We start from the raw sequence: 21,054 nt of genomic DNA on the forward strand, positions 1-21,054 counted from the left end.
TCAATCGGAGAATGTCGTTTCCAGTTTATTTAGTAGATTCTCTCTCAATTACACATGTAATTTTACCCTTCGATAGCTCAGTTGGTAGAGCGGAGGACTGTAGAGAAATGAGTCTGAAATCCTTAGGTCGCTGGTTCAACTCCGGCTCGTAGGAATTTTATAGAGTTGCAAAACCACATAGAGGAAGTATCATTTCATGATGAAATGCTAGTTAATCAGAGAATGTCGTTACCAATAGACATATTTAGGTATTCTCTCAATTACGCAAGACCACTCAACCTTCGATAGCGCAGTTGGTGGGGCAGAGGACTGTAATGAAAATAGTCTGAAATCCTTAGGTCGCTGGTTCAACTCCGGCTAGAAGGTAATTTATAGTAGGGCAAAACTACTTTGAGGAATTATCATTTGGGGAAGATATGGAAAATGTTCAATCAGAGAATGTTGTTTCCAGTTTATTTTGTAGATTGTCTCTCAATTACACTGGTAATCATACCCTTCGATAGCTCAGTTGGTAGAGAGGAGGTCTGTAGTGAAAAGAGTATGTAATCCTTAGGTCGCTGGTTCAACTCTGGCTCGAAGGAATTTTATAGAGTTGCAAAACCACTTTGAGGAAGTATCAATTCACGATGAAATGGTGGTTAATCAGAGAAAGTCGTTACCAATAGACATTTTTAGGTTTTCTCTCAATTACGCAAGACCACTCAACCTTCGAAAGTGCAGTTGGTGGGGCAGAGGACTGGAATGAAAAGAGTCTAAAATCCTTTGGTCGCTGGTTCAACTTCGGCTACAAGGTATTTTATAGAAGGGCAAAACTACTTTGAGGAAATCATCATTTGGGGAAGAAATGGCAAATATTCAATCAGAGATAGTCGTATCCAGTTTATTTAGTATATGTACTCCCAATTGCATAATTTGTCTCACCCTTCGATAGCTCAGTTGGTAGAGCGGAGGACTGTAGTGAAATGAGTCTGAAATCCTTAGGTCGCTGGTTCAACTCCGGCTCGAAGGAAATTTAGAGTGTTGCAAAACCACTTTGAGGAAGTATCAATTCATGATGAAATGGTGGTTAATCAGTGAAAGTCGTTACCAATAGACATTTTTAGGTATTCTCTCAATTACGCAAGACCACTCAACCTTCGAAAGTACAGTTGGTGGGGCAGAGGACTGGAAAGAAAAGAGTCTAAAATCCTTTGGTCGCTGGTTCAACTTCGGCTAGAAGGTATTTTATAGAAGGGCAAAACTACTTTGAGGAAATCATCATTTGGGGAAGAAATGGCAAATATTCAATCAGAGATAGTCGTATCCAGTTTATTTAGTATATGTACTCCCAATTGCATAATTTGTCTCACCCTTCGATAGCTCAGTTGGTAGAGCGGAGGACTGTAGTGAAATGAGTCTGAAATCCTTAGGTCGCTGGTTCAACTCCGGCTCGAAGGAAATTTATAGTGTTGCAAAACCACTTTGAGGAAGTATCAATTCATGATGAAATGGTGGTTAATCAGTGAAAGTCGTTACCAATAGACATTTTTAGGTATTCTCTCAATTACGCAAGACCACTCAACCTTCGAAAGTACAGTTGGTGGGGCAGAGGACTGGAAAGAAAAGAGTCTAAAATCCTTTGGTCGCTGGTTCAACTTCGGCTAGAAGGTATTTTATAGAAGGGCAAAACTACTTTGAGGAAATCATAATTTGGGGAAGAAATGGCAAATATTCAATCAGAGATAGTCGTATCCAGTTTATTTAGTATATGTACTCCCAATTGCATAATTTGTCTCACCCTTCGATAGCTCAGTTGGTAGAGCGGAGGACTGTAGTGAAATGAGTCTGAAATCCTTAGGTCGCTGGTTCAACTCCGGCTCGAAGGAATTTTATAGAGTTGCAAAACCACTTTGAGGAAGTATCAATTCATGATGAAATGGTGGTTAATCAGAGAAAGTCGTTACCAATAGACATTTTTAGGTATTCTCTCAATTACGAAAGACCACTCAACATTCGATAGCGCAGGTGGTGGGGCAGAGGACTGTAATGAAAAGTGTCTGAAATCCTTTGGTCGCTGGTTCAACTCCGGCTAGAAGTTAATTCATAGACGTGCAAAACCACTTTGAGGAATTATCATTTGTGGAAGAAATGGAAAATGTTCAATCGGAGAAACCACTTTGAGGAAGTATCAATTCATGATGAAATTGTGGTTAATCAGAGAAAGTCGTTACCAATAGACATTTTTAGGTATTCTCTCAATTACGAAAGACCACTCAACATTCGATAGCGCAGGTGGTGGGGCAGAGGACTGTAATGAAAAGTGTCTGAAATCCTTTGGTCGCTGGTTCAACTCCGGCTAGAAGGTAATTTATAGAAGGGCAAAACTACTTTGAGGAATTATCATTTGGGGAAGAAATGGAAAATATTCAACCAGAGATAGTCGTATCCAGTTTATTTAGTATATGTACTCCCAATTGCATGAATTATCTCACCCTTCGATAGCTTGCAAAACCACTTTGAGTTGCAAAACCACTTTGAGGAAGTATCAATTCATGATGAAATGGTGGTTAATCAGAGAAAGACGTTACCAATAGACATTTTTAGGTATTCTCTCAATTACGAAAGACCACTCAACATTCGATAGCGCAGGTGGTGGGGCAGAGGACTGTAATGAAAAGTGTCTGAAATCCTTTGGTCGCTGGTTCAACTCCGGCTAGAAGTTAATTCATAGACGTGCAAAACCACTTTGAGGAATTATCATTTGTGGAAGAAATGGAAAATGTTCAATCGGAGAATGTCGTTTCCAGTTTATTTAGTAGATTCTCTCTCAATTACTCATGTAATTTTACCCTTCGATAGCTCAGTTGGTAGAGCGGAGGACTGTAGAGAAATGAGTCTGAAATCCTTAGGTCGCTGGTTCAACTCCGGCTCGAAGGAATTTTATAGAGTTGCAAAACCACATAGAGGAAGTATCATTTCATGATGAAATGCTAGTTAATCAGAGAATGTCGTTACCAATAGACATATTTAGGTATTCTCTCAATTACGCAAGACCACTCAACCTTCGATAGCGCAGTTGGTGGGGCAGAGGACTGTAATGAAAATAGTCTGAAATCCTTAGGTCGCTGGTTCAACTCCGGCTAGAAGGTAATTTATAGTAGGGCAAAACTACTTTGAGGAATTATCATTTGGGGAAGATATGGAAAATGTTCAATCAGAGAATGTTGTTTCCAGTTTATTTTGTAGATTGTCTCTCAATTACACTGGTAATCATACCCTTCGATAGCTCAGTTGGTAGAGAGGAGGTCTGTAGTGAAAAGAGTATGTAATCCTTAGGTCGCTGGTTCAACTCTGGCTCGAAGGAATTTTATAGAGTTGCAAAACCACTTTGAGGAAGTATCAATTCACGATGAAATGGTGGTTAATCAGAGAAAGTCGTTACCAATAGACATTTTTAGGTTTTCTCTCAATTACGCAAGACCACTCAACCTTCGAAAGTGCAGTTGGTGGGGCAGAGGACTGGAATGAAAAGAGTCTAAAATCCTTTGGTCGCTGGTTCAACTTCGGCTACAAGGTATTTTATAGAAGGGCAAAACTACTTTGAGGAAATCATCATTTGGGGAAGAAATGGCAAATATTCAATCAGAGATAGTCGTATCCAGTTTATTTAGTATATGTACTCCCAATTGCATTATTTGTCTCACCCTTCGATAGCTCAGTTGGTAGAGCGGAGGACTGTAGTGAAATGAGTCTGAAATCCTTAGGTCGCTGGTTCAACTCCGGCTCGAAGGAAATTTATAGTGTTGCAAAACCACTTTGAGGAAGTATCAATTCATGATGAAATGGTGGTTAATCAGAGAAAGTCGTTACCAATAGACATTTTTAGGTATTCTCTCAATTACGAAAGACCACTCAACATTCGATAGCGCAGGTGGTGGGGCAGAGGACTGTAATGAAAAGTGTCTGAAATCCTTTGGTCGCTGGTTCAACTCCGGCTAGAAGTTAATTCATAGACGTGCAAAACCACTTTGAGGAATTATCATTTGTGGAAGAAATGGCAAATATTCAATCAGAGATAGTCGTATCCAGTTTATTTAGTATATGTACTCCCAATTGCATAATTTGTCTCACCCTTCGATAGCTCAGTTGGTAGAGCGGAGGACTGTAGTGAAATGAGTCTGAAATCCTTAGGTCGCTGGATCAACTCCGGCTCGAAGGAAATTTATAGAGTTGCAAAACCACATAGAGGAAGTATCATTTCATGATGAAATGCTAGTTAATCAGAGAATGTCGTTACCAATAGACATATTTAGGTATTCTCTCAATTACGCAAGACCACTCAACCTTCGATAGCGCAGTTGGTGGGGCAGAGGACTGTAATGAAAATAGTCTGAAATCCTTAGGTCGCTGGATCAACTCCGGCTAGAAGGTAATTTATAGTAGGGCAAAACTACTTTGAGGAATTATCATTTGGGGAAGATATGGAAAATGTTCAATCAGAGAATGTTGTTTCCAGTTTATTTTGTAGATTGTCTCTCAATTACACTGGTAATCTTACCCTTCGATAGCTCAGTTGGTAGAGAGGAGGTCTGTAGTGAAAAGGGTATGTAATCCTTAGGTCGCTGGTTCAACTCTGGCTCGAAGGAATTATATAGAGTTGCAAAACCACTTTGAGGAAGTATCAATTCCCGATGAAATGGTGGTTAATCAGAGAAAGTCGTTACCAATAGACATTTTTAGGTTTTCTCTCAATTACGCAAGACCACTCAACCTTCGAAAGTGCAGTTGGTGGGGCAGAGGACTGGAATGAAAAGAGTCTAAAATCCTTTGGTCGCTGGTTCAACTTCGGCTAGAAGGTAATTTATAGAAGGGCAAAACTACTTTGAGGAAATCATCATTTGGGGAAGAAATGGCAAATATTCAACCAGAGATAGTCGTATCCAGTTTATTTAGTATATGTACTCCCAATTGCATGTATTATCTCACCCTTCGATAGCTCAGTTGGTAGTGCGGAGGACTGTAGTGATATGAGTCTGAAATCCTTAGGTCGTTGGTTCAACACCGGCTCGAAGGAATTTTATAGAGTTGCAAAACCACTTTGAGGAAGTATCAATTCATGATGAAATGGTGGTTAATCAGAGAAAGTCGTTACCAATAGACATTTTTAGGTATTCTCTCAATTACGCAAGACCACTCAACCTTCGAAAGTGCAGTTGGTGGGGCAGAGGACTGGAATGAAAAGAGTCTAAAATCCTTTGGTCGCTGGTTCAACTTCGGCTAGAAGGTATTTTATAGAAGGGCAAAACTACTTTGAGGAAATCATCATTTGGGGAAGAAATGGCAAATATTCAATCAGAGATAGTCGTATCCAGTTTATTTAGTATATGTACTCCCAATTGCATAATTTGTCTCACCCTTCGATAGCTCAGTTGGTAGAGCGGAGGACTGTAGTGAAATGAGTCTGAAATCATTAGGTCGCTGGTTCAACTCCGGCTCGAAGGAATTTTATAGAGTTGCAAAACCACTTTGAGGAAGTATCAATTCATGATGAAATGGTGGTTAATCAGAGAAAGTCGTTACCAATAGACATTTTTAGGTATTCTCTCAATTACGAAAGACCACTCAACATTCGATAGCGCAGGTGGTGGGGCAGAGGACTGTAATGAAAAGTGTCTGAAATCCTTTGGTCGCTGGTTCAACTCCGGCTAGAAGTTAATTCATAGACGTGCAAAACCACTTTGAGGAATTATCATTTGTGGAAGAAATGGAAAATGTTCAATCGGAGAATGTCGTTTCCAGTTTATTTAGTAGATTCTCTCTCAATTACTCATGCAATTTTACCCTTCGTTAGCTCAGTTGGTAGAGCGGAGGACTGTAGAGAAATGAGTCTGAAATCATTAGGTCGCTGGTTCAACTCCGGCTCGAAGGAATTTTATAGAGTTGCAAAACCACATAGAGGAAGTATCATTTCATGATGAAATGCTAGTTAATCAGAGAATGTCGTTACCAATAGACATATTTAGGTATTCTCTCAATTACGCAAGACCACTCAACCTTCGATAGCGCAGTTGGTGGGGCAGAGGACTGTAATGAAAAATGTCTGAAATCCTTTGGTCGCTGGTTCAACTCCGGCTAGAAGGTAATTTATAGAAGGGCAAAACTACTTTGAGGAATTATCATTTGGGGAAGAAATGGAAAATATTACACCAGAGATAGTCGTATCCAGTTTATTTAGTATATGTACTCCCAATTGCATGAATTATCTCACCCTTCGATAGCTCAGTTGGTAGAGGGGAGGACTGTAGTGAAATGTGTCTGAAATCCTTAGGTCGCTGGTTCAACTCCGGCTCGAAGGAATATTATAGAGTTGCAAAACCACTTTGAGGAAGTATCAATTCATGATGAAATGGTGGTTAATCAGAGAAAGTCGTTACCAATAGACATTTTTAGGTATTCTCTCAATTACGCAAGACCACTCAACCTTCGAAAGTACAGTTGGTGGGGCAGAGGACTAGAATGAAAAGAGTCTAAAATCCTTTGGTCGCTGGTTCAACTTCGGCTAGAAGGTATTTTATAGAAGGGCAAAACTACTTTGAGGAAATCATCATTTGGGGAAGAAATGGCAAATATTCAATCAGAGATAGTCGTATCCAGTTTATTTAGTATATGTACTCCCAATTGCATAATTTGTCTCACCCTTCGATAGCTCAGTTGGTAGAGCGGAGGACTGTAGTGAAATGAGTCTGAAATCCTTAGGTCGCTGGTTCAACTCCGGCTCGAAGGAATTTTATAGAGTTGCAAAACCACTTTGAGGAAGTATCAATTCATGATGAAATGGTGGTTAATCAGAGAAAGTCGTTACCAATAGACATTTTTAGGTATTCTCTCAATTACGAAAGACCACTCAACATTCGATAGCGCAGGTGGTGGGGCAGAGGACTGTAATGAAAAGTGTCTGAAATCCTTTGGTCGCTGGTTCAACTCCGGCTAGAAGTTAATTCATAGACGTGCAAAACCACTTTGAGGAATTATCATTTGTGGAAGAAATGGCAAATATTCAATCAGAGATAGTCGTACCCAGTTTATTTAGTATATGTACTCCCAATTGCATAATTTGTCTCACCCTTCGATAGCTCAGTTGGTAGAGCGGAGGACTGTAGTGAAATGAGTCTGAAATCCTTAGGTCGCTGGTTCAACTCCGGCTCGAAGGAAATTTATAGAGTTGCAAAACCACATAGAGGAAGTATCATTTCATGATGAAATGCTAGTTAATCAGAGAATGTCGTTACCAATAGACATATTTAGGTATTCTCTCAATTACGCAAGACCACTCAACCTTCGATAGCGCAGTTGGTGGGGCAGAGGACTGTAATGAAAATAGTCTGAAATCCTTAGGTCGCCGGATCAACTCCGGCTAGAAGGTAATTTATAGTAGGGCAAAACTACTTTGAGGAATTATCATTTGGGGAAGATATGGAAAATGTTCAATCAGAGAATGTTGTTTCCAGTTTATTTTGTAGATTGTCTCTCAATTACACTGGTAATCTTACCCTTCGATAGCTCAGTTGGTAGAGAGGAGGTCTGTAGTGAAAAGAGTATGTAATCCTTAGGTCGCTGGTTCAACTCTGGCTCGAAGGAATTATATAGAGTTGCAAAACCACTTTGAGGAAGTATCAATTCACGATGAAATGGTGGTTAATCAGAGAAAGTCGTTACCAATAGACATTTTTAGGTTTTCTCTCAATTACGCAAGACCACTCAACCTTCGAAAGTGCAGTTGGTGGGGCAGAGGACTGGAATGAAAAGAGTCTAAAATCCTTTGGTCGCTGGTTCAACTTCGGCTAGAAGGTATTTTATAGAAGGGCAAAACTACTTTGAGGAAATCATCATTTGGGGAAGAAATGGCAAATATTCAATCAGAGATTGTCGTATCCAGTTTATTTAGTATATGTACTCCCAATTGCATAATTTGTCTCACCCTTCGATAGCTCAGTTGGTAGAGCGGAGGACTGTAGTGAAATGAGTCTGAAATCCTTAGGTCGCTGGTTCAACTCCGGCTCGAAGGAATTTTATAGAGTTGCAAAACCACTTTGAGGAAGTATCAATTCATGATGAAATGGTGGTTAATCAGAGAAAGTCGTTACCAATAGACATTTTTAGGTATTCTCTCAATTACGAAAGACCACTCAACATTCGATAGCGCAGGTGGTGGGGCAGAGGACTGTAATGAAAAGTGTCTGAAATCCTTTGGTCGCTGGTTCAACTCCGGCTAGAAGTTAATTCATAGACGTGCAAAACCACTTTGAGGAATTATCATTTGTGGAAGAAATGGCAAATATTCAATCAGAGATAGTCGTATCCAGTTTATTTAGTATATGTACTCCCAATTGCATAATTTGTCTCACCCTTCGATAGCTCAGTTGGTAGAGCGGAGGACTGTAGTGAAATGAGTCTGAAATCCTTAGGTCGCTGGTTCAACTCCGGCTCGAAGGAAATTTACAGAGTTGCAAAACCACATAGAGGAAGTATCATTTCATGATGAAATGCTAGTTAATCAGAGAATGTCGTTACCAATAGACATATTTAGGTATTCTCTCAATTACGCAAGACCACTCAACCTTCGATAGCGCAGTTGGTGGGGCAGAGGACTGTAATGAAAATAGTCTGAAATCCTTAGGTCGCTGGATCAACTCCGGCTAGAAGGTAATTTATAGTAGGGCAAAACTACTTTGAGGAATTATCATTTGGGGAAGATATGGAAAATGTTCAATCAGAGAATGTTGTTTCCAGTTTATTTTGTAGATTGTCTCTCAATTACACTGGTAATCTTACCCTTCGATAGCTCAGTTGGTAGAGAGGAGGTCTGTAGTGAAAAGAGTATGTAATCCTTAGGTCGCTGGTTCAACTCTGGCTCGAAGGAATTATATAGAGTTGCAAAACCACTTTGAGGAAGTATCAATTCACGATGAAATGGTGGTTAATCAGAGAAAGTCGTTACCAATAGACATTTTTAGGTTTTCTCTCAATTACGCAAGACCACTCAACCTTCGAAAGTGCAGTTAGTGGGGCAGAGGACTGGAATGAAAAGAGTCTAAAATCCTTTGGTCGCTTGTTCAACTTCGGCTAGAAGGTAATTTATAGAAGGGCAAAACTACTTTGAGGAAATCATCATTTGGGGAAGAAATGGCAAATATTCAACCAGAGATAGTCGTATCCAGTTTATTTAGTATATGTACTCCCAATTGCATGTATTATCTCACCCTTCGATAGCTCAGTTGGTAGTGCGGAGGACTGTAGTGATATGAGTCTGAAATCCTTAGGTCGCTGGTTCAACACCGGCTCGAAGGAATTTTATAGAGTTGCAAAACCACTTTGAGGAAGTATCAATTCATGATGAAATGGTGGTTAATCAGAGAAAGTCGTTACCAATAGACATTTTTAGGTATTCTCTCAATTACGCAAGACCACTCAACCTTCGAAAGTGCAGTTGGTGGGGCAGAGGACTGGAATGAAAAGAGTCTAAAATCCTTTGGTCGCTGGTTCAACTTCGGCTAGAAGGTATTTTATAGAAGGGCAAAACTACTTTGAGGAAATCATCATTTGGGGAAGAAATGGCAAATATTCAATCAGAGATAGTCGTATCCAGTTTATTTAGTATATGTACTCCCAATTGCATAATTTGTCTCACCCTTCGATAGCTCAGTTGGTAGAGCGGAGGACTGTAGTGAAATGAGTCTGAAATCCTTAGGTCGCTGGTTCAACTCCGGCTCGAAGGAATTTTATAGAGTTGCAAAACCACTTTGAGGAAGTATCAATTCATGATGAAATGGTGGTTAATCAGAGAAAGTCGTTACCAATAGACATTTTTAGGTATTCTCTCAATTACGAAAGACCACTCAACATTCGATAGCGCAGGTGGTGGGGCAGAGGACTGTAATGAAAAGTGTCTGAAATCCTTTGGTCGCTGGTTCAACTCCGGCTAGAAGTTAATTCATAGACGTGCAAAACCACTTTGAGGAATTATCATTTGTGGAAGAAATGGAAAATGTTCAATCGGAGAATGTCGTTTCCAGTTTATTTAGTAGATTCTCTCTCAATTACACATGCAATTTTACCCTTCGTTAGCTCAGTTGGTAGAGCGGAGGACTGTAGAGAAATGAGTCTGAAATCCTTAGGTCGCTGGTTCAACTCCGGCTCGAAGGAATTTTATAGAGTTGCAAAACCACATAGAGGAAGTATCATTTCATGATGAAATGCTAGTTAATCAGAGAATGTCGTTACCAATAGACATATTTAGGTATTCTCTCAATTACGCAAGACCACTCAACCTTCGATAGCGCAGTTGGTGGGGCAGAGGACTGTAATGAAAAATGTCTGAAATCCTTTGGTCGCTGGTTCAACTCCGGCTAGAAGGTAATTTATAGAAGGGCAAAACTACTTTGAGGAATTATCATTTGGGGAAGAAATGGAAAATATTACACCAGAGATAGTCGTATCCAGTTTATTTAGTATATGTACTCCCAATTGCATGAATTATCTCACCCTTCGATAGCTCAGTTGGTAGAGGGGAGGACTGTAGTGAAATGTGTCTGAAATCCTTAGGTCGCTGGTTCAACTCCGGCTCGAAGGAATATTATAGAGTTGCAAAACCACTTTGAGGAAGTATCAATTCATGATGAAATGGTGGTTAATCAGAGAAAGTCGTTACCAATAGAAATTTTTAGGTATTCTCTCAATTACGCAAGACCACTCAACCTTCGAAAGTACAGTTGGTGGGGCAGAGGACTAGAATGAAAAGAGTCTAAAATCCTTTGGTCGCTGGTTCAACTTCGGCTAGAAGGTATTTTATAGAAGGGCAAAACTACTTTGAGGAAATCATCATTTGGGGAAGAAATGGCAAATATTCAATCAGAGATAGTCGTATCCAGTTTATTTAGTATATGTACTCCCAATTGCATAATTTGTCTCACCCTTCGATAGCTCAGTTGGTAGAGCGGAGGACTGTAGTGAAATGAGTCTGAAATCCTTAGGTCGCTGGTTCAACTCCGGCTCGAAGGAATTTTATAGAGTTGCAAAACCACTTTGAGGAAGTATCAATTCATGATGAAATGGTGGTTAATCAGAGAAAGTCGTTACCAATAGACATTTTTAGGTATTCTCTCAATTACGAAAGACCACTCAACATTCGATAGCGCAGGTGGTGGGGCAGAGGACTGTAATGAAAAGTGTCTGAAATCCTTTGGTCGCTGGTTCAACTCCGGCTAGAAGTTAATTCATAGACGTGCAAAACCACTTTGAGGAATTATCATTTGTGGAAGAAATGGCAAATATTCAATCAGAGATAGTCGTATCCAGTTTATTTAGTATATGTACTCCCAATTGCATAATTTGTCTCACCCTTCGATAGCTCAGTTGGTAGAGCGGAGGACTGTAGTGAAATGAGTCTGAAATCCTTAGGTCGCTGGTTCAACTCCGGCTCGAAGGAAATTTATAGAGTTGCAAAACCACATAGAGGAAGTATCATTTCATGATGAAATGCTAGTTAATCAGAGAATGTCGTTACCAATAGACATATTTAGGTATTCTCTCAATTACGCAAGACCACTCAACCTTCGATAGCGCAGTTGGTGGGGCAGAGGACTGTAATGAAAATAGTCTGAAATCCTTAGGTCGCCGGATCAACTCCGGCTAGAAGGTAATTTATAGTAGGGCAAAACTACTTTGAGGAATTATCATTTGGGGAAGATATGGAAAATGTTCAATCAGAGAATGTTGTTTCCAGTTTATTTTGTAGATTGTCTCTCAATTACACTGGTAATCTTACCCTTCGATAGCTCAGTTGGTAGAGAGGAGGTCTGTAGTGAAAAGAGTATGTAATCCTTAGGTCGCTGGTTCAACTCTGGCTCGAAGGAATTATATAGAGTTGCAAAACCACTTTGAGGAAGTATCAATTCACGATGAAATGGTGGTTAATCAGAGAAAGTCGTTACCAATAGACATTTTTAGGTTTTCTCTCAATTACGCAAGACCACTCAACCTTCGAAAGTGCAGTTGGTGGGGCAGAGGACTGGAATGAAAAGAGTCTAAAATCCTTTGGTCGCTGGTTCAACTTCGGCTAGAAGGTATTTTATAGAAGGGCAAAACTACTTTGAGGAAATCATCATTTGGGGAAGAAATGGCAAATATTCAATCAGAGATTGTCGTATCCAGTTTATTTAGTATATGTACTCCCAATTGCATATTTTGTCTCACCCTTCGATAGCTCAGTTGGTAGAGCGGAGGACTGTAGTGAAATGAGTCTGAAATCCTTAGGTCGCTGGTTCAACTCCGGCTCGAAGGAATTTTATAGAGTTGCAAAACCACTTTGAGGAAGTATCAATTCATGATGAAATGGTGGTTAATCAGAGAAAGTCGTTACCAATAGACATTTTTAGGTATTCTCTCAATTACGAAAGACCACTCAACATTCGATAGCGCAGGTGGTGGGGCAGAGGACTGTAATGAAAAGTGTCTGAAATCCTTTGGTCGCTGGTTCAACTCCGGCTAGAAGTTAATTCATAGACGTGCAAAACCACTTTGAGGAATTATCATTTGTGGAAGAAATGGCAAATATTCAATCAGAGATAGTCGTATCCAGTTTATTTAGTATATGTACTCCCAATTGCATAATTTGTCTCACCCTTCGATAGCTCAGTTGGTAGAGCGGAGGACTGTAGTGAAATGAGTCTGAAATCCTTAGGTCGCTGGTTCAACTCCGGCTCGAAGGAAATTTATAGAGTTGCAAAACCACATAGAGGAAGTATCATTTCATGATGAAATGCTAGTTAATCAGAGAATGTCGTTACCAATAGACATATTTAGGTATTCTCTCAATTACGCAAGACCACTCAACCTTCGATAGCGCAGTTGGTGGGGCAGAGGACTGTAATGAAAATAGTCTGAAATCCTTAGGTCGCTGGATCAACTCCGGCTAGAAGGTAATTTATAGTAGGGCAAAACTACTTTGAGGAATTATCATTTGGGGAAGATATGGAAAATGTTCAATCAGAGAATGTTGTTTCCAGTTTATTTTGTAGATTGTCTCTCAATTACACTGGTAATCTTACCCTTCGATAGCTCAGTTGGTAGAGAGGAGGTCTGTAGTGAAAAGAGTATGTAATCCTTAGGTCGCTGGTTCAACTCTGGCTCGAAGGAATTATATAGAGTTGCAAAACCACTTTGAGGAAGTATCAATTCACGATGAAATGGTGGTTAATCAGAGAAAGTCGTTACCAATAGACATTTTTAGGTTTTCTCTCAATTACGCAAGACCACTCAACCTTCGAAAGTGCAGTTAGTGGGGCAGAGGACTGGAATGAAAAGAGTCTAAAATCCTTTGGTCGCTTGTTCAACTTCGGCTAGAAGGTAATTTATAGAAGGGCAAAACTACTTTGAGGAAATCATCATTTGGGGAAGAAATGGCAAATATTCAACCAGAGATAGTCGTATCCAGTTTATTTAGTATATGTACTCCCAATTGCATGAATTATCTCACCCTTCGTTAGCTCAGTTGGTAGAGCGGAGGACTGTAGTGATATGAGTCTGAAATCCTTAGGTCGCTGGTTCAACTCCGGCTCGAAGGAATTTTATAGAGTTGCAAAACCACTTTGAGGAAGTATCAATTCATGATGAAATGGTGGTTAATCAGAGAAAGTCGTTACCAATAGACATTTTTAGGTATTCTCTCAATTACGCAAGACCACTCAACCTTCGAAAGTGCAGTTGGTGGGGCAGAGGACTGGAATGAAAAGAGTCTAAAATCCTTTGGTCGCTGGTTCAACTTCGGCTAGAAGGTATTTTATAGAAGGGCAAAACTACTTTGAGGAAATCATCATTTGGGGAAGAAATGGCAAATATTCAATCAGAGATAGTCGTATCCAGTTTATTTAGTATATGTACTCCCAATTGCATAATTTGTCTCACCCTTCGATAGCTCAGTTGGTAGAGCGGAGGACTGTAGTGAAATGAGTCTGAAATCCTTAGGTCGCTTGTTCAACTCCGGCTCGAAGGAATTTTATAGAGTTGCAAAACCACTTTGAGGAAGTATCAATTCATGATGAAATGGTGGTTAATCAGAGAAAGTCGTTACCAATAGACATTTTTAGGTATTCTCTCAATTACGAAAGACCACTCAACATTCGATAGCGCAGGTGGTGGGGCAGAGGACTGTAATGAAAAGTGTCTGAAATCCTTTGGTCGCTGGTTCAACTCCGGCTAGAAGTTAATTCATAGACGTGCAAAACCACTTTGAGGAATTATCATTTGTGGAAGAAATGGAAAATGTTCAATCGGAGAATGTCGTTTCCAGTTTATTTAGTAGATTCTCTCTCAATTACACATGCAATTTTACCCTTCGTTAGCTCAGTTGGTAGAGCGGAGGACTGTAGAGAAATGAGTCTGAAATCCTTAGGTCGCTGGTTCAACTCCGGCTCGAAGGAATTTTATAGAGTTGCAAAACCACATAGAGGAAGTATCATTTCATGATGAAATGCTAGTTAATCAGAGAATGTCGTTACCAATAGACATATTTAGGTATTCTCTCAATTACGCAAGACCACTCAACCTTCGATAGCGCAGTTGGTGGGGCAGAGGACTGTAATGAAAAATGTCTGAAATCCTTTGGTCGCTGGTTCAACTCCGGCTAGAAGGTAATTTATAGTAGGTCAAAACTACTTTGAGGAATTATCATTTGGGGAAGATATGGAAAATGTTCAATCAGAGAATGTTGTTTCCAGTTTATTTTGTAGATTGTCTCTCAATTACACTGGTAATCTTACCCTTCGATAGCTCAGTTGGTAGAGAGGAGGTCTGTAGTGAAAAGAGTATGTAATCCTTAGGTCGCTGGTTCAACTCTGGCTCGAAGGAATTATATAGAGTTGCAAAACCACTTTGAGGAAGTATCAATTCACGATGAAATGGTGGTTAATCAGAGATAGTCGTTACCAATAGACATTTTTAGGTTTTCTCTCAATTACGCAAGACCACTCAACCTTCGAAAGTGCAGTTGGTGGGGCAGAGGACTGGAATGAAAAGAGTCTAAAATCCTTTGGTCGCTGGTTCAACTTCGGCTAGAAGGTATTTTATAGAAGGGCAAAACTACTTTGAGGAAATCATCATTTGGGGAAGAAATGGCAAATATTCAATCAGAGATTGTCGTATCCAGTTTATTTAGTATATGTACTCCCAATTGCATAATTTGTCTCACCCTTCGATAGCTCAGTTGGTAGAGCGGAGGACTGTAGTGAAATGAGTCTGAAATCCTTAGGTCGCTGGTTCAACTCCGGCTCGAAGGAATTTTATAGAGTTGCAAAACCACTTTGAGGAAGTATCAATTCATGATGAAATGGTGGTTAATCAGAGAAAGTCGTTACCAATAGACATTTTTAGGTATTCTCTCAATTACGAAAGACCACTCAACATTCGATAGCGCAGGTGGTGGGGCAGAGGACTGTAATGAAAAGTGTCTGAAATCCTTTGGTCGCTGGTTCAACTCCGGCTAGAAGTTAATTCATAGACGTGCAAAACCACTTTGAGGAATTATCATTTGTGGAAGAAATGGCAAATATTCAATCAGAGATAGTCGTATCCAGTTTATTTAGTATATGTACTCCCAATTGCATAATTTGTCTCACCCTTCGATAGCTCAGTTGGTAGAGCGGAGGACTGTAGTGAAATGAGTCTGAAATCCTTAGGTCGCTGGTTCAACTCCGGCTCGAAGGAAATTTATAGAGTTGCAAAACCACATAGAGGAAGTATCATTTCATGATGAAATGCTAGTTAATCAGAGAATGTCGTTACCAATAGACATATTTAGGTATTCTCTCAATTACGCAAGACCACTCAACCTTCGATAGCGCAGTTGGTGGGGCAGAGGACTGTAATGAAAATAGTCTGAAATCCTTAGGTCGCTGGATCAACTCCGGCTAGAAGGTAATTTATAGTAGGGCAAAACTACTTTGAGGAATTATCATTTGGGGAAGATATGGAAAATGTTCAATCAGAGAATGTTGTTTCCAGTTTATTTTGTAGATTGTCTCTCAATTACACTGGTAATCTTACCCTTCGATAGCTCAGTTGGTAGAGAGGAGGTCTGTAGTGAAAAGAGTATGTAATCCTTAGGTCGCTGGTTCAACTCTGGCTCGAAGGAATTATATAGAGTTGCAAAACCACTTTGAGGAAGTATCAATTCACGATGAAATGGTGGTTAATCAGAGAAAGTCGTTACCAATAGACATTTTTAGGTTTTCTCTCAATTACGCAAGACCACTCAACCTTCGAAAGTGCAGTTAGTGGGGCAGAGGACTGGAATGAAAAGAGTCTAAAATCCTTTGGTCGCTTGTTCAACTTCGGCTAGAAGGTAATTTATAGAAGGGCAAAACTACTTTGAGGAAATCATCATTTGGGGAAGAAATGGCAAATATTCAACCAGAGATAGTCGTATCCAGTTTATTTAGTATATGTACTCCCAATTGCATGAATTATCTCACCCTTCGATAGCTCAGTTGGTAGAGCGGAGGACTGTAGTGATATGAGTCTGAAATCCTTAGGTCGCTGGTTCAACTCCGGCTCGAAGGAATTTTATAGAGTTGCAAAACCACTTTGAGGAAGTATCAATTCATGATGAAATGGTGGTTAATCAGAGAAAGTCGTTACCAATAGACATTTTTAGGTATTCTCTCAATTACGCAAGACCACTCAACCTTCGAAAGTGCAGTTGGTGGGGCAGAGGACTGGAATGAAAAGAGTCTAAAATCCTTTGGTCGCTGGTTCAACTTCGGCTAGAAGGTATTTTATAGAAGGGCAAAACTACTTTGAGGAAATCATCATTTGGGGAAGAAATGGCAAATATTCAATCAGAGATAGTCGTATCCAGTTTATTTAGTATATGTACTCCCAATTGCATAATTTGTCTCAACCTTCGATAGCTCAGTTGGTAGAGCGGAGGACTGTAGTGAAATGAGTCTGAAATCCTTAGGTCGCTGGTTCAACTCCGGCTCGAAGGAATTTTATAGAGTTGCAAAACCACTTTGAGGAAGTATCAATTCATGATGAAATGGTGGTTAATCAGAGAAAGTCGTTACCAATAGACATTTTTAGGTATTCTCTCAATTACGAAAGACCACTCAACATTCGATAGCGCAGGTGGTGGGGCAGAGGACTGTAATGAAAAGTGTCTGAAATCCTTTGGTCGCTGGTTCAACTCCGGCTAGAAGTTAATTCATAGACGTGCAAAACCACTTTGAGGAATTATCATTTGTGGAAGAAATGGAAAATGTTCAATCGGAGAATGTCGTTTCCAGTTTATTTAGTAGATTCTCTCTCAATTACACATACAATTTTACCCTTCGTTAGCTCAGTTGGTAGAGCGGAGGACTGTAGAGAAATGAGTCTGAAATCCTTAGGTCGCTGGTTCAACTCCGGCTCGAAGGAATTTTATAGAGTTGCAAAACCACATAGAGGAAGTATCATTTCATGATGAAATGCTAGTTAATCAGAGAATGTCGTTACCAATAGACATATTTAGGTATTCTCTCAATTACGCAAGACCACTCAACCTTCGATAGCGCAGTTGGTGGGGCAGAGGACTGTAATGAAAAATGTCTGAAATCCTTTGGTCGCTGGTTCAACTCCGGCTAGAAGGTAATTTATAGAAGGGCAAAACTACTTTGAGGAATTATCATTTGGGGAAGAAATGGAAAATATTCAACCAGAGATAGTCGTATCCAGTTTATTTAGTATATGTACTCCCAATTGCATGAATTATCTCACCCTTCGATAGCTCAGTTGGTAGAGCGGAGGACTGTAGTGAAATGAGTCTGAAATCCTTAGGTCGCTGGTTCAACTCCGGCTCGAAGGAAATTTATAGAGTTGCAAAACCACATAGAGGAAGTATCATTTCATGATGAAATGCTAGTTAATCAGAGAATGTCGTTACCAATAGACATATTTAGGTATTCTCTCAATTACGCAAGACCACTCAACCTTCGATAGCGCAGTTGGTGGGGCAGAGGACTGTAATGAAAATAGTCTGAAATCCTTTGGTCGCTGGATCAACTCCGGCTAGAAGGTAATTTATAGTAGGGCAAAACTACTTTGAGGAATTATCATTTGGGGAAGATATGGAAAATGTTCAATCAGAGAATGTTGTTTCCAGTTTATTTTGTAGATTGTCTCTCAATTACACTGGTAAACTTACCCTTCGATAGCTCAGTTGGTAGAGAGGAGGTCTGTAGTGAAAAGAGTATGTAATCCTTAGGTCGCTGGTTCAACTCTGGCTCGAAGGAATTATATAGAGTTGCAAAACCACTTTGAGGAAGTATCAATTCACGATGAAATGGTGGTTAATCAGAGAAAGTCGTTACCAATAGACATTTTTAGGTTTTCTCTCAATTACGCAAGACCACTCAACCTTCGAAAGTGCAGTTAGTGGGGCAGAGGACTGGAATGAAAAGAGTCTAAAATCCTTTGGTCGCTTGTTCAACTTCGGCTAGAAGGTAATTTATAGAAGGGCAAAACTACTTTGAGGAAATCATCATTTGGGGAAGAAATGGCAAATATTCAACCAGAGATAGTCGTATCCAGTTTATTTAGTATATGTACTCCCAATTGCATGAATTATCTCACCCTTCGATAGCTCAGTTGGTAGAGCGGAGGACTGTAGTGATATGAGTCTGAAATCCTTAGGTCGCTGGTTCAACTCCGGCTCGAAGGAATTTTATAGAGTTGCAAAACCACTTTGAGGAAGTATCAATTCATGATGAAATGGTGGTTAATCAGAGAAAGTCGTTACCAATAGACATTTTTAGGTATTCTCTCAATTACGCAAGACCACTCAACCTTCGAAAGTGCAGTTGGTGGGGCAGAGGACTGGAATGAAAAGAGTCTAAAATCCTTTGGTCGCTGGTTCAACTTCGGCTAGAAGGTATTTTATAGAAGGGCAAAACTACTTTGAGGAAATCATCATTTGGGGAAGAAATGGCAAATATTCAATCAGAGATAGTCGTATCCAGTTTATTTAGTATATGTACTCCCAATTGCATAATTTGTCTCACCCTTCGATAGCTCAGTTGGTAGAGCGGAGGACTGTAGTGAAATGAGTCTGAAATCCTTAGGTCGCTGGTTCAACTCCGGCTCGAAGGAATTTTATAGAGTTGCAAAACCACTTTGAGGAAGTATCAATTCATGATGAAATGGTGGTTAATCAGAGAAAGTCGTTACCAATAGACATTTTTAGGTATTCTCTCAATTACGAAAGACCACTCAACATTCGATAGCGCAGGTGGTGGGGCAGAGGACTGTAATGAAAAGTGTCTGAAATCCTTTGGTCGCTGGTTCAACTCCGGCTAGAAGTTAATTCATAGACGTGCAAAACCACTTTGAGGAATTATCATTTGTGGAAGAAATGGAAAATGTTCAATCGGAGAATGTCGTTTCCAGTTTATTTAGTAGATTCTCTCTCAATTACACATACAATTTTACCCTTCGTTAGCTCAGTTGGTAGAGCGGAGGACTGTAGAGAAATGAGTCTGAAATCCTTAGGTCGCTGGTTCAACTCCGGCTCGAAGGAATTTTATAGAGTTGCAAAACCACATAGAGGAAGTATCATTTCATGATGAAATGCTAGTTAATCAGAGAATGTCGTTACCAATAGACATATTTAGGTATTCTCTCAATTACGCAAGACCACTCAACCTTCGATAGCGCAGTTGGTGGGGCAGAGGACTGTAATGAAAAATGTCTGAAATCCTTTGGTCGCTGGTTCAACTCCGGCTAGAAGGTAATTTATAGAAGGGCAAAACTACTTTGAGGAATTATCATTTGGGGAAGAAATGGAAAATATTCAACCAGAGATAGTCGTATCCAGTTTATTTAGTATATGTACTCCCAATTGCATGAATTATCTCACCCTTCGATAGCTCAGTTGGTAGAGCGGAGGACTGTAGTGAAATGTGTCTGAAATCCTTAGGTCGCTGGTTCAACTCCGGCTCGAAGGAATATTATAGAGTTGCAAAACCACTTTGAGGAAGTATCAATTCATGATGAAATGGTGGTTAATCAGAGAAAGTCGTTACCAATAGACATTTTTAGGTATTCTCTCAATTACGCAAGACCACTCAACCTTCGAAAGTACAGTTGGTGGGGCAGAGGACTAGAATGAAAAGAGTCTAAAATCCTTTGGTCGCTGGTTCAACTTCGGCTAGAAGGTATTTTATAGAAGGGCAAAACTACTTTGAGGAAATCATCATTTGGGGAAGAAATGGCAAATATTCAATCAGAGATAGTCGTATCCAGTTTATTTAGTATATGTACTCCCAATTGCATAATTTGTCTCACCCTTCGATAGCTCAGTTGGTAGAGCGGAGGACTGTAGAGAAATGAGTCAGAAATCCTTAGGTCGCTGGTTCAACTCCGGCTCGAATGAATTTTATAGAGTTGCAAAACCACATAGAGGTAGTATCATTTCATGATGAAATGCTAGTTAATCAGAGAATGTCGTTACCAATAGACATATTTAGGTATTCTCTCAATTACGCAAGACCACTCAACCTTCGATAGCGCAGTTGGTGGGGCAGAGGACTGTAATGAAAAGTGTCTGAAATCCTTTGGTCGCTGGTTCAACTCCGGCTAGAAGTTAATTCATAGACGTGCAAAACCACTTTGAGGAATTATCCTTTGTGGAAGAAATGGAAAATGTTCAATCGGAGAATGTCGTTTCCAGTTTATTTAGTAGATTGTCTCTCAATTACCCATGTAATTTTACACTTCGATAGCTCTGTTGGTAGAGCGGTGGACTGCAGAGAAATGAGTCTGAAATCCTTAGGTCGCTGGTTCAACTCTGGCTCGAAGGGATTTTATAGAGTTGCAAAACCACATAGAGGAAGTATCATTTCATGATGAAATGCTAGTTAATCAGAGAATGTCGTTACCAATAGACATATTTAGGTATTCTCTCAATTACGCAAGACCACTCAACCTTCGATAGCGCAGTTGGTGGGGCAGAGGACTGTAATGAAAAATTGTCTGAAATCCTTTGGT

The 21,054-nt window shown here is 39.9% G+C and overlaps 19 non-coding genes across 19 annotated transcripts; all 19 read left to right on the plus strand.

Annotated features, from left to right (window-relative positions):
- Positions 1–2,828: 2,828 nt before the first annotated feature.
- On the plus strand, positions 2,829–2,916 carry trnay-gua (transfer RNA tyrosine (anticodon GUA)). Its single transcript is given in 2 exon segments — positions 2,829–2,865; positions 2,881–2,916. It is a non-coding gene; the product is annotated as a tRNA-Tyr (tRNA).
- A 767-nt stretch (positions 2,917–3,683) lies between these two features.
- Positions 3,684–3,771, plus strand: trnay-gua (transfer RNA tyrosine (anticodon GUA)). Its single transcript is given in 2 exon segments — positions 3,684–3,720; positions 3,736–3,771. It is a non-coding gene; the product is annotated as a tRNA-Tyr (tRNA).
- A 2,904-nt stretch (positions 3,772–6,675) lies between these two features.
- trnay-gua (transfer RNA tyrosine (anticodon GUA)) lies at positions 6,676–6,763 on the plus strand. The gene is given in 2 exon segments: positions 6,676–6,712; positions 6,728–6,763. It is a non-coding gene; the product is annotated as a tRNA-Tyr (tRNA).
- A 339-nt stretch (positions 6,764–7,102) lies between these two features.
- On the plus strand, positions 7,103–7,190 carry trnay-gua (transfer RNA tyrosine (anticodon GUA)). The gene is given in 2 exon segments: positions 7,103–7,139; positions 7,155–7,190. It is a non-coding gene; the product is annotated as a tRNA-Tyr (tRNA).
- A 767-nt stretch (positions 7,191–7,957) lies between these two features.
- Positions 7,958–8,045, plus strand: trnay-gua (transfer RNA tyrosine (anticodon GUA)). Its single transcript is given in 2 exon segments — positions 7,958–7,994; positions 8,010–8,045. It is a non-coding gene; the product is annotated as a tRNA-Tyr (tRNA).
- Positions 8,046–8,384: 339 nt separating this feature from the next.
- On the plus strand, positions 8,385–8,472 carry trnay-gua (transfer RNA tyrosine (anticodon GUA)). The gene is given in 2 exon segments: positions 8,385–8,421; positions 8,437–8,472. It is a non-coding gene; the product is annotated as a tRNA-Tyr (tRNA).
- A 1,195-nt stretch (positions 8,473–9,667) lies between these two features.
- Positions 9,668–9,755, plus strand: trnay-gua (transfer RNA tyrosine (anticodon GUA)). Its single transcript is given in 2 exon segments — positions 9,668–9,704; positions 9,720–9,755. It is a non-coding gene; the product is annotated as a tRNA-Tyr (tRNA).
- Positions 9,756–10,949: 1,194 nt separating this feature from the next.
- On the plus strand, positions 10,950–11,037 carry trnay-gua (transfer RNA tyrosine (anticodon GUA)). Its single transcript is given in 2 exon segments — positions 10,950–10,986; positions 11,002–11,037. It is a non-coding gene; the product is annotated as a tRNA-Tyr (tRNA).
- Positions 11,038–11,376: 339 nt separating this feature from the next.
- On the plus strand, positions 11,377–11,464 carry trnay-gua (transfer RNA tyrosine (anticodon GUA)). The gene is given in 2 exon segments: positions 11,377–11,413; positions 11,429–11,464. It is a non-coding gene; the product is annotated as a tRNA-Tyr (tRNA).
- Positions 11,465–12,231: 767 nt separating this feature from the next.
- Positions 12,232–12,319, plus strand: trnay-gua (transfer RNA tyrosine (anticodon GUA)). Its single transcript is given in 2 exon segments — positions 12,232–12,268; positions 12,284–12,319. It is a non-coding gene; the product is annotated as a tRNA-Tyr (tRNA).
- A 339-nt stretch (positions 12,320–12,658) lies between these two features.
- On the plus strand, positions 12,659–12,746 carry trnay-gua (transfer RNA tyrosine (anticodon GUA)). The gene is given in 2 exon segments: positions 12,659–12,695; positions 12,711–12,746. It is a non-coding gene; the product is annotated as a tRNA-Tyr (tRNA).
- Positions 12,747–15,223: 2,477 nt separating this feature from the next.
- Positions 15,224–15,311, plus strand: trnay-gua (transfer RNA tyrosine (anticodon GUA)). The gene is given in 2 exon segments: positions 15,224–15,260; positions 15,276–15,311. It is a non-coding gene; the product is annotated as a tRNA-Tyr (tRNA).
- Positions 15,312–15,650: 339 nt separating this feature from the next.
- On the plus strand, positions 15,651–15,738 carry trnay-gua (transfer RNA tyrosine (anticodon GUA)). Its single transcript is given in 2 exon segments — positions 15,651–15,687; positions 15,703–15,738. It is a non-coding gene; the product is annotated as a tRNA-Tyr (tRNA).
- Positions 15,739–16,505: 767 nt separating this feature from the next.
- On the plus strand, positions 16,506–16,593 carry trnay-gua (transfer RNA tyrosine (anticodon GUA)). Its single transcript is given in 2 exon segments — positions 16,506–16,542; positions 16,558–16,593. It is a non-coding gene; the product is annotated as a tRNA-Tyr (tRNA).
- A 340-nt stretch (positions 16,594–16,933) lies between these two features.
- trnay-gua (transfer RNA tyrosine (anticodon GUA)) lies at positions 16,934–17,021 on the plus strand. Its single transcript is given in 2 exon segments — positions 16,934–16,970; positions 16,986–17,021. It is a non-coding gene; the product is annotated as a tRNA-Tyr (tRNA).
- Positions 17,022–17,787: 766 nt separating this feature from the next.
- On the plus strand, positions 17,788–17,875 carry trnay-gua (transfer RNA tyrosine (anticodon GUA)). Its single transcript is given in 2 exon segments — positions 17,788–17,824; positions 17,840–17,875. It is a non-coding gene; the product is annotated as a tRNA-Tyr (tRNA).
- Positions 17,876–18,642: 767 nt separating this feature from the next.
- Positions 18,643–18,730, plus strand: trnay-gua (transfer RNA tyrosine (anticodon GUA)). Its single transcript is given in 2 exon segments — positions 18,643–18,679; positions 18,695–18,730. It is a non-coding gene; the product is annotated as a tRNA-Tyr (tRNA).
- A 340-nt stretch (positions 18,731–19,070) lies between these two features.
- trnay-gua (transfer RNA tyrosine (anticodon GUA)) lies at positions 19,071–19,158 on the plus strand. The gene is given in 2 exon segments: positions 19,071–19,107; positions 19,123–19,158. It is a non-coding gene; the product is annotated as a tRNA-Tyr (tRNA).
- A 766-nt stretch (positions 19,159–19,924) lies between these two features.
- Positions 19,925–20,012, plus strand: trnay-gua (transfer RNA tyrosine (anticodon GUA)). Its single transcript is given in 2 exon segments — positions 19,925–19,961; positions 19,977–20,012. It is a non-coding gene; the product is annotated as a tRNA-Tyr (tRNA).
- The last annotated feature ends 1,042 nt before the right edge of the window (positions 20,013–21,054 follow it).

This window comes from Gadus macrocephalus, chromosome 22 (assembly GCF_031168955.1).
Source record: "Gadus macrocephalus chromosome 22, ASM3116895v1".
NCBI lineage: Eukaryota > Metazoa > Chordata > Actinopteri > Gadiformes > Gadidae > Gadus > Gadus macrocephalus.